Source organism: Ranitomeya variabilis, chromosome 1 (assembly GCF_051348905.1).
Source record: "Ranitomeya variabilis isolate aRanVar5 chromosome 1, aRanVar5.hap1, whole genome shotgun sequence".
Classification (NCBI taxonomy): Eukaryota; Metazoa; Chordata; class Amphibia; order Anura; family Dendrobatidae; genus Ranitomeya; species Ranitomeya variabilis.
The window spans coordinates 1,165,956,501-1,165,968,930 of NC_135232.1; the positions used below are offsets into that span (position 1 = coordinate 1,165,956,501).

General features: G+C 53.2%; 1 protein-coding gene across 2 annotated transcripts in view; it reads left to right on the forward strand.

The window, feature by feature from the left end:
• Nucleotides 1-7,626: 7,626 nt before the first annotated feature.
• CCDC142 (coiled-coil domain containing 142) overlaps nt 7,627-12,430 on the forward strand; it is a 100,064-nt gene continuing 95,260 nt past the window's right edge. Inside the window, exon 1 of one of the 2 annotated variants that reach the window (XM_077280470.1) lies at nt 7,627-7,754. The gene's annotated coding sequence lies outside the window, so the exon portion shown is untranslated. The remainder of the gene's footprint in view (nt 7,755-12,430) is intronic. The other variant, XM_077280471.1, reaches the window with a different exon arrangement.

The window sequence follows — 12,430 nt, forward strand, 5'->3', positions numbered from 1 at the left end:
CACAATACTCCTGCAGATGATGGGACTATCCAGGATGTGACCATTAGGGGGCACAATGCTCCTGCAGATGATGGGAATATCCAGGATGTGACCACTAGGGGGCACAATGCTCCTGTAGATGATGGGAATATCCAGGATGTGACCACTAGGGGGCACAATGCTCCTGCAGATGATGGGAATATCCAGGATGTGACCACTAGGGGCACAATGCTCCTGCAGATGATGGGAATATCCAGGATGTGACCACTAGGGGGCACAATGCTCCTGCAGATGATGGGAATATCCAGGATGTGACCACTAGGGGGCGCAATGCTCCTGCAGATGATGGAATATCCAGGATGTGACCACTAGGGGCACAATGCTCCTGCAGATGATGGAATATCCAGGATGTGACCACTAGGGGGCACAATACTCCTGCAGATGATGGGAATATCCAGGATGTGACCACTAGGGGGCACAATGCTCCTGCAGATAATGGGAATATCAGGGATGTGACCACTAGGGGGCACAATGCTCCTGCAGATGATGGAATATCCAGGATGTGACCACTAGGGGCACAATGCTCCTGCAGATGATGGGAATATCCAGGATGTGACCACTAGGGGGCACAATGCTGCTGCAGATGATGGGAATATCCAGGATGTGACCACTAGGGGGCACAATGCTCCTGCAGATGATGGGAATATCCAGATGTGACCACTAGGGGGCACAATGCTCCTGCAGATGATGGGAATATCCAGGATGTGACTACTAGGGGGCACAATACTCCTGCAGATGATGGGACTATCCAGGATGTGACCATTAGGGGGCACAATGCTCTTGCAGATGATGGGAATATCCAGGATGTGACCACTAGGGGGTACAGTGCTCCTGTAGATGATGGGAATATCCAGGATGTGACCACTAGGGGGCACAATGCTCCTGCAGATGATGGGAATATCCAGGATGTGACCACTAGGGGGCACAATGCTCCTGCAGATGATGGAATATCCAGGATGTGACCACTAGGGGGCACAATGCTCCTGCAGATGATGGAATATCCAGGATGTGACCACTAGGGGGCACAACGCTCCTGCAGATGATGGGAATATCCAGGATATGACCACTAGGGGGCACAATGCTCCTGCAGATGATGGGAATATCCAGGATGTGACCACTAGGGGGCACAACGCTCCTGTAGATGATGGAATATCCAGGATGTGACCACTAGGTGGCACAACGCTCCTGCAAATGATGGAATATCCAGGATGTGACCACTAGGGGGCACAATGTTCCTGCAGATGGTGGGAATATCCAGGGTGTGACCACTAGGGGGCACAATGCTCCTGCAGATGATGAGAATATCCAGGATGTGACCACTAGGGGGCACAATGCTCCTGCAGATGATGGAATATCTAGAATGTGACCACTAGGGGGCACAATGCTCCTGCAGATGATGAGAATATCCAGGATGTGACCACTAGGGGGCACAATGCTCCTGCAGATGATGGTAGTATCCAGGATGTGACCACTAGGGGGCACAATGCTCCTGCAGATGATGGAATATCCAGGATGTGACCACTAGGGGGCACAATGCTCCTGCAGACGATGGAATATCCAGGATGTGACCACTAGGGGGCACAACGCTCCTGCAGATGATGGAATATCCAGGATGTGACCACTAGGGGGCACAACGCTCCTGCAGATGATGGGAATATCCAGGATGTGACCACTAGGGGGCACAATGCTCCTGCAGATGATGGGAATATCCAGATGTGTCCACTAGGGGGCACAACGCTCCTGCCGATGATGGGAATATCCAGGATGTGACCACTAGGGGGCACAACGCTCCTGCAGATGATGGGAATATCCAGGATGTGACCACTAGGGGGCACAATGCTCCTGCAGATGATGGAATATCCAGGATGTGACCACTAGGGGGCACAATGCTCCTGCAGATGATGGGAATATCCAGGATGTGACCACTAGGGGGCACAATGCTCCTGTAGATGATGGGAATATCCAGGATGTGACCACTAGGGGGCGCAATGCTCCTGCAGATGATGGGAATATCCAGGATGTGACCACTAGGGGGCACAATGCTCCTGCAGAAGATGGGAATATCCAGGATGTGACCACTAGGGGGCACAATGCTCCTGCAGATGATGGGAATAGCCAGGATGTGACCACTAGGGGGCACAATGCTCCTGCAGATGATGGGAATATCCAGGATGTGACCACTAGGGGCACAATGCTCCTGCAGATGATGGGAATATCCAGGATGTGACCACTAGGGGGCACAATACTCCCGCAGATGATGGGAATATCCAGGATGTGACCACTAGGGGGCACAATGCTCCTGCAGATGATGGAATATCCAGGATGTGACCACTAGGGGGCACAATGCTCCTGCAGAAGATGGGAATATCCAGGATGTGACCACTAGGGGGCACAATGCTCCTGCAGATGATGGGAATATCCAGGATGTGACCACTAGGGGGCACAATGCTCCTGTAGATGATGGGAATATCCAGGATGTGACCACTAGGGGGCACAATGCTCCTGCAGATGATGGGAATATCCAGGATGTGACCACTAGGGGCACAATGCTCCTGCAGATGATGGGAATATCCAGGATGTGACCACTAGGGGGCACAATGCTCCTGCAGATGATGGGAATATCCAGGATGTGACCACTAGGGGGCGCAATGCTCCTGCAGATGATGGAATATCCAGGATGTGACCACTAGGGGCACAATGCTCCTGCAGATGATGGAATATCCAGGATGTGACCACTAGGGGGCACAATACTCCTGCAGATGATGGGAATATCCAGGATGTGACCACTAGGGGGCACAATGCTCCTGTAGATGATGGGAATATCCAGGATGTGACCACTAGGGGGCGCAATGCTCCTGCAGATGATGGGAATATCCAGGATGTGACCACTAGGGGGCACAATGCTCCTGCAGAAGATGGGAATATCCAGGATGTGACCACTAGGGGGCACAATGCTCCTGCAGATGATGGGAATAGCCAGGATGTGACCACTAGGGGGCACAATGCTCCTGCAGATGATGGGAATATCCAGGATGTGACCACTAGGGGCACAATGCTCCTGCAGATGATGGGAATATCCAGGATGTGACCACTAGGGGGCACAATACTCCCGCAGATGATGGGAATATCCAGGATGTGACCACTAGGGGGCACAATGCTCCTGCAGATGATGGAATATCCAGGATGTGACCACTAGGGGGCACAATGCTCCTGCAGAAGATGGGAATATCCAGGATGTGACCACTAGGGGGCACAATGCTCCTGCAGATGATGGGAATATCCAGGATGTGACCACTAGGGGGCACAATGCTCCTGCAGATGATGGAATATCCAGGATGTGACCACTAGGGGGCGCAATGCTCCTGCAGATGATGGGAATAGCCAGGATGTGACCACTAGGGGGCACAATGCTCCTGCAGATGATGGGAATATCCAGGATGTGACCACTAGGGGGCACAATGCTCCTGCAGATGATGGGAATATCCAGGATGTGACCACTAGGGGGCACAATGCTCCTGCAGATGATGGGAATATCCAGGATGTGACCACTAGGGGGCACAATGCTCCTGCAGATGATGGGAATATCCAGGATGTGACCACTAGGGGGCACAATGCTCCTGCAGATGATGGGAATATCCAGGATGTGACCACTAGGGGGCACAACGCTCCTGCAGATGATGGAAATATCCAGGATGTGACCACTAGGGGGCACAACGCTCCTGCAGATGATGGGAATATCCAGGATGTGACCACTAGGGGGCACAATGCTCCTGCAGATGATGGGAATATCCAGGATGTGACCACTAGGGGGCACAATGCTCCTGCAGATGATGGAATATCCAGGATGTGACCACTAGGGGGCGCAATGCTCCTGCAGATGATGGAATATCCAGGATGTGACCACTAGGGGGCGCAATGCTCCTGCAGATGATGGGAATATCCAGGATGTGACCACTAGGGGGCACAATGCTCCCGCAGATGATGGGAATATCCAGGATGTGACCACTAGGGGGCACAATGCTCCCGCAGATGATGGGAATATCCAGGATGTGACCACTAGGGGGCACAACGCTCCCGCAGATGATGGGAATATCCAGGATGTGACCACTAGGGGCACAACGCTCCTGCAGATGATGGGAATATCCAGGATGTGACCACTAGGGGGCACAATACTCCTGCAGATGGTGGGAATATCCAGGATGTGACCACTAGGGGGCGCAATGCTCCAACAGATGATGGAATATCCAGGATGTGACCACTAGGGGGCACAACACTCCTGCAGTGATGGGAATATCCAGATATGACCACTAGGGGGCACAACGCTCCCGCAGATGATGGGAATATCCAGGATGTGACCACTAGGGGGCACAATGCTCCTGCAGATGATGGAATATCCAGGATGTGACCACTAGGGGGCACAATGCTCCTGCAGATGATGGGAATATCCAGGATGTGACCACTAGGGGCACAACGCTCCTGCAGATGATGGAATATCCAGGATGTGACCACTATGGGGCACAATGCTCCTGCAGATGATGGAATATCCAGGATGTGACCACTAGGGGGCACAACGCTCCTGCAGATGATGGGAATATCCAGGATGTGACCACTAGGGGCACAACGCTCCTGCAGATGATGGGAATATCCAGGATGTGACCACTAGGGGGCACAATGCTCCTGCAGATGATGGAATATCCAGGATGTGATCACTAGGGGGCACAATGCTCCTGCAGATGATGGAATATCCAGGATGTGACCACTAGGGGGCACAATACTCCTGCAGATGATGGGAATATCAAGCATGTGACCACTAGGGGGCACAACGCTCCTGCAGATGATGGGAATATCCAGGATGTGACCACTAGGGGGCACAATGCTCCTGCAGATGATGGGAATATCCAGGATGTGACCACTAGGGGGCACAATGCTCCTGCAAATGATGGAATATCCAGGATGTGACCACTAGGGGCACAATGCTCCTGCAGATGATGAGAATATCCAGGATGTGACCACTAGGGGGCACAACGCTCCTGCAGATGATGGGAATATCCAGGATGTGACCACTAGGGGGCACAATGCTCCTGCAGATGATGGGAATATCCAGGATGTGACCACTAGGGGGCACAATGCTCCTGCAAATGATGGAATATCCAGGATGTGACCACTAGGAGCACAATGCTCCTGCAGATGATGGGAATATCCAGGATGTGATCACTAGGGGGCACAACGCTCCTGCAGATGATGGGAATATCCAGGATGTGATCACTAGGGGGCACAATGCTCCTGCAGATGATGGGAATATCCAGGATGTGACCACTAGGGGGCACAATGCTCCTGCAGATGATGAGAATATCCAGGATGTGACCACTAGGGGGCACAACGCTCCTGCAGATGATGGGAATATCCAGGATGTGACCACTAGGGGGCACAATGCTCCTGCAGATGATGGGAATATCCAGGATGTGACCACTAGGGGGCACAACGCTCCTGCAGATGATGGGAATATCCAGGATGTGATCACTAGGGGGCACAATGCTCCTGCAGATGATGAGAATATCCAGGATGTGACCACTAGGGGGCACAACGCTCCTGCAGATGATGGGAATATCCAGGATGTGACCACTAGGGGGCACAATGCTCCTGCAGATGATGGGAATATCCAGGATGTGACCACTAGGGGGCACAATGCTCCTGCAAATGATGGAATATCCAGGATGTGACCACTAGGAGCACAATGCTCCTGCAGATGATGGGAATATCCAGGATGTGATCACTAGGGGGCACAACGCTCCTGCAGATGATGGGAATATCCAGGATGTGATCACTAGGGGGCACAATGCTCCTGCAGATGATGGAATATCCAGGATGTGACCACTAGGGGCACAATGCTCCTGCAGATGATGAGAATATCCAGGATGTGACCACTAGGGGGCACAATGCTCCTGCAGATGATGGGAATATCCAGGATGTGACCACTAGGGGGCACAACGCTCCTGCAGATGATGGGAATATCCAGGATGTGACCACTAGGGGGCACAATGCTCCTGCAGATGATGGGAATATCCAGGATGTGACCACTAGGGGGCACAACGCTCCTGCAGATGATGGGAATATCCAGGATGTGACCACTAGGGGGCACAATGCTCCTGCAGATGATGGGAATATCCAGGATGTGACCACTAGGGGGCACAACGCTCCTGCAGATGATGGGAATATCCAGGATGTGACCACTAGGGGGCACAATGCTCCTGCAGATGATGGGAATATCCAGGATGTGACCACTAGGGGGCACAATGCTCCTGCAAATGATGGAATATCCAGGATGTGACCACTAGGAGCACAATGCTCCTGCAGATGATGGGAATATCCAGGATGTGATCACTAGGGGGCACAACGCTCCTGCAGATGATGGGAATATCCAGGATGTGATCACTAGGGGGCACAATGCTCCTGCAGATGATGGGAATATCCAGGATGTGATCACTAGGGGGCACAATGCTCCTGCAGATGATGAGAATATCCAGGATGTGATCACTAGGGGGCACAACGCTCCTGCAGATGATGGGAATATCCAGGATGTGACCACTAGGGGGCACAATGCTCCTGCAGATGATGGGAATATCCAGGATGTGACCACTAGGGGGCACAATGCTCCTGCAAATGATGGAATATCCAGGATGTGACCACTAGGAGCACAATGCTCCTGCAGATGATGGGAATATCCAGGATGTGATCACTAGGGGGCACAACGCTCCTGCAGATGATGGGAATATCCAGGATGTGATCACTAGGGGGCACAATGCTCCTGCAGATGATGGAATATCCAGGATGTGACCACTAGGGGCACAATGCTCCTGCAGATGATGAGAATATCCAGGATGTGACCACTAGGGGGCACAATGCTCCTGCAGATGATGGGAATATCCAGGATGTGACCACTAGGGGGCACAACGCTCCTGCAGATGATGGGAATATCCAGGATGTGACCACTAGGGGGCACAATGCTCCTGCAGATGATGGGAATATCCAGGATGTGACCACTAGGGGGCACAACGCTCCTGCAGATGATGGGAATATCCAGGATGTGACCACTAGGGGGCACAATGCTCCTGCAGATGATGGGAATATCCAGGATGTGACCACTAGGGGGCACAACGCTCCTGCAGATGATGGGAATATCCAGGATGTGACCACTAGGGGGCACAATGCTCCTGCAGATGATGGGAATATCCAGGATGTGACCACTAGGGGGCACAATGCTCCTGCAAATGATGGAATATCCAGGATGTGACCACTAGGAGCACAATGCTCCTGCAGATGATGGGAATATCCAGGATGTGATCACTAGGGGGCACAACGCTCCTGCAGATGATGGGAATATCCAGGATGTGATCACTAGGGGGCACAATGCTCCTGCAGATGATGGGAATATCCAGGATGTGACCACTAGGGGGCACAATGCTCCTGCAGATGATGGGAATATCCAGGATGTGACCACTAGGGGGCACAACGCTCCTGCAGATGATGGGATAGTTAGTGTTCGCTCTTCCTCTCTCTCTGCATTGTTTCCGGCTGTTCTGCGATCATGTGACATTGTAAGCTCCTCCCTCTTTTAGTTATTGCGTCACTTCATAGATTTCCTTCTGTAAACTACATCTCCCAGAGTGCAGCGCGGTCACTTCCGGTGCTGAGTGTTGTGGAGACGACGGGGAAAGGTGAGAAATAACAACAGAGACTAATGGTCTATATATATACTGCCCCTCATAACTATATACTGCCCCCATAACTATATTCTGCCCCCCATCACTATATACTGCCCCCCATCACTATATACTGCCCCCCCATCACTATATACTGCCCCCCATAACTATATACTGCCCCCCATAACTATATACTGCCCCCATAACTATATTCTGCCCCCCATCACTATATACTGCCCCCCATCACTATATACTGCCCCCCATAACTATATACTGCCCCCCATAACTATATACTGCCCCCATAACTATATTCTGCCCCCCATCACTATATACTGCCCCCCCATCACTATATACTGCCCCCATCACTATATACTGCCTCCATAATTATATACTGCCCCCATAACTATATACTGCCCCCCCATCACTATATACTGCCCCCCATAACTATATACTGCCCCCCCATCACTATATACTGCCCCCCATAACTATATACTGCCCCCCATAACTATATACTGCCCCCCATAACTATATACTGCCCCCATAACTATATACTGCCCCATAACTATATTCTGCCCCCCATCACTATATACTGCCCCCCCATCACTATATACTGCCCCCATAACTATATACTGCCCCCATAATTATATACTGCCCCCATAACTATATACTGTCCCCATAACTATATACTGCCCCCCATAACTATATACTGCCCCCATAATTATATACTGCCCCCCATAACTATGTACTGCCCCCCATAATTATATACTGCCCCCATAACTATATACTGCCCCCATAATTATATACTGCCCCCATAACTATATACTGTCCCCCATAACTATATACTGCCCCCCATAACTATATACTGCCCCCATAATTATATACTGCCCCCATTACTATATACTGCCCCCATAACTATATACTGCCCCCATAACTATATTCTGCCCCCCATCACTATATACTGCCCCCCCATCACTATATACTGCCCCCCATAATTATATACTGCCTCCATAATTATATACTGCCCCCATAACTATATACTGCCCCCATAATTATATACTGCCCCCATTACTATATACTGCCCCCATAACTATATACTGCCCCCCCATAACTATATTCTGCCCCCCATCACTATATACTGCCCCCCCATCACTATATACTGCCCCCCATAATTATATACTGCCTCCATAATTATATACTGCCCCCATAACTATATACTGCCCCCCATAATTAAATACTGCCCCCATAACTATATACTGCCCCCATAACTATATTCTGCCCCCATCACTATATACTGCCCCCATAACTATATACTGCCCCCCATAACTATATACTGCCCCCCATAATTATATACTGCCCCCATAGCTATATATATTGCCCCCATAACTATCTACTGCCCCCATCACTATATACTGCCCCATAACTATATACTGCCCTCATAATTATATATACTGCCCTCCATAATTATATACTGCCCCCATCACTATATACTGCCCCCATAACTATAAGTATATACCGCCCCCCATAACTATATACTGCCCCCCCATAACTATATACTGCCCCATCACTGTGTACTGCCCCCTTAACTGTATACTGCCCCATCAATGTCTACTGCCCCCATAACTATATACTGCCCCATCACTGTCTCCAGCCCCCATCACTGTACTGCCCCATAACTATGTACTGCCCCCCATAATTATATACTGCCCCATCACTGTGTACTGCCCTCATAACTATATACTGCCCCATCAGTCTACTGCCCCATAACTATATACTGCCCCCATCACTGTGTACTTCCCCATAGCTATATACTGCCCCATCACTGTGTACTGCTCCCATAATTATATACTGCCCCATCACTGTGTACCACCCCTCATAACTATATACTGCCCCATCACTGTCTACTGCCCCCATAATTATATACTGCCCCATCACTTTCTACTGCCTCCATCACTGTCTACTGCCCCCCATAACTATATACTGCCCCCCCATAACTATGTACTGCCTCATAACTATATACTACCCCATCACTGTGTACTGCCCCCATATCTATATACTGCCCCCATCACTGTGTACTGCCCCTATAACTATATGCTGCCCCGTCACTGTGTTCTGCCCCCCATAACTATATACTGCCCCATCACTGTCTCCAGCCCCCATCACTGTGTACTGCCCCCTATAACTATACACTGCCCCCCATCGCTGTCTCCTGCCCCACATCAGTGTCTCCTGCCCCCCATAGCTGTCTCCTGCCCCCCATAGCTGTCTCCTGCCCCCCATAGCTGTCTCCTGCCCCCTATAGCTGTCTCCAGCCCCAATAGCTGTCTCCTGCCCCCATAGCTGTCTCCCTCCCCCCCATAGCTGTCTCCTGTCCCTCATAGCTGTCTCCTGTCCCTCATAGCTGTCTCCTGCCCCCATAGCTGTCTCCTGTCCCCATAGCTGTCTCCTGTCCCCATAGCTGTCTCCTGCCCCCATAGCTGTCTCTTGCCCCCATAGCTGTCTCCTGCCCCCCATAGCTGTCTCCTGTCCCCATAGCTGTCTCCTGCCCCCCATAGCTGTCTCCTGCCCCCCATAGCAGTCTCCTGCCCCCCATAGCAGTCTCCTGCCCCCCATAGCTGTCTCCTGCCCCCCATAGCTGTCTCCTGCCCCCCCATAGCTGTCTCCTGCCCCCCCCATAGCTGTCTCCTGCCCCCATAGTTGTCTCCTGCCCCCATAGCAGTCTCCTGCCCCCCATAGCTGTCTCCTGCCCCCCATAGCTGTCTCCTGCCCCCATAGCTGTCTCTTGCCCCCATATAAGTCTCCTGCCCCCCATAGCTGTCTCCTGCCCCCCATAGCTGTCTCCTGCCCCCCCATAGCTGTCTCCTGCCCCCCCATAGCTGTCTCCTGCCCCCATAGTTGTCTCCTGCCCCCATAGCAGTCTCCTGCCCCCCATAGCTGTCTCCTGCCCCCCATAGCTGTCTCCTGCCCCCATAGCTGTCTCTTGCCCCCATAGCTGTCTCCTGCCCCCCATAGCTGTCTCCTGCCCCCCATAGCTGTCTCCTGCCCCCCATAGCTGTCTCCTGCCCCCCCATAGCTGTCTCCTGCCCCCCCATAGCTGTCTCCTGCCCCCATAGCAGTCTCCTGCCCCCCATAGCTGTCTCCTGCCCCCCATAGCTGTCTCCTGCCCCCATAGCTGTCTCTTGCCCCCATATAAGTCTCCTGCCCCCCATAGCTGTCTCCTGCCCCCCCATAGCTGTCTCCTGCCCCCCCCCATAGCTGTCTCCTGCCCCCATAGTTGTCTCCTGCCCCCATAGCAGTCTCCTGCCCCCCATAGCTGTCTCCTGCCCCCCATAGCTGTCTCCTGCCCCCCATAGCTGTCTCCTGCCCCCATAGCTGTCTCCTGCCCCCATAGCTGTCTCTTGCCCCCATATAAGTCTCCTGCCCCCCATAGCTGTCTCCTGCCCCCATAGCTGTCTCCTGCCCCCCATAGCTGTCTCCTGCCCCCCATAGCTGTCTCCTGCCCCCCATAGCTGTCTCCTGCCCCCATAGCTGTCTCCTGCCCCCATAGCTGTCTCTTGCCCCCATAGCTGTCTCCTGCCCCCCATAGCTGTCTCCTGCCCCCATAGCTGTCTCCTGCCCCCATAGCTGTCTCCTGCCCCCCATAGCTGTCTCCTGCCCCCCATAGCTGTCTCCTGCCCCCCATAGCTGTCTCTTGCCCCCATATAAGTCTCCTGCCCCCCATAGCTGTCTCCTGCCCCCCATAGCTGTCTCCTGCCCCCCATAGCTGTCTCCTGCCCCCCATAGCTGTCTCCTGCCCCCCATAGCTGTCTCCTGCCCCCATAGCTGTCTTCTGCCCCCATATAAGTCTCCTGCCCCCCATAGCTGTCTCTTGCCCCCCATAGCTGTCTCCTGCCCCCATAGGTGTCTCCTGCCCCCCATAGCTGTCTCCTGCCCCCCATAGCTGTCTCCTGTCCCTCATAGCTGTCTCCTGCCCCCATAGCTGTCTCCTGCCCCCATAGCTGTCTCTTGCCCCCCATAGCTGTCTCCTGCCCCCCATAGCTGTCTCCTGCCCCCATAGCTGTCTCCTGTCCCTCATAGCTGTCTCCTGCCCCCATAGCTGTCTCCTGCCCCCATAGCTGTCTCTTGCCCCCCATAGCTGTCTCTTGTCCCCCATAGCTGTCTCTTGTCCCCCATAGCTGTCTCCTGCCCCCCATAGCTGTCTCCTGCCCCCCATAGCTGTCTCCTGCCCCCCCCATAGCTGTCTCCTGCCCCCATAGTTGTCTCCTGCCCCCATAGCAGTCTCCTGCCCCCCATAGCTGTCTCCTGCCCCCCATAGCTGTCTCTTGCCCCCATAGCTGTCTCCTGCCCCCCATAGCTGTCTCCTGCCCCCCATAGCTGTCTCCTGCCCCCCATAGCTGTCTCCTGCCCCCCATAGCTGTCTCCTGCCCCCCATAGCTGTCTCCTGCCCCCCATAGCTGTCTCCTGCCCCCCATAGCTGTCTCCTGCCCCCCATAGCTGTCTCCTGCCCCCCATAGCTGTCTCCTGCCCCCCATAGCTGTCTCCTGCCCCCATAGCTGTCTCCTGCCCCCCATAGCTGTCTCCTGCCCCCATAGCTGTCTTCTGCCCCCATAGCTGTCTCCTGCCCCCCATAGCTGTCTCCTGTCCCTCATAGCTGTCTCCTGCCCCCATAGCTGTCTCCTGTCCCCATAGCTGTC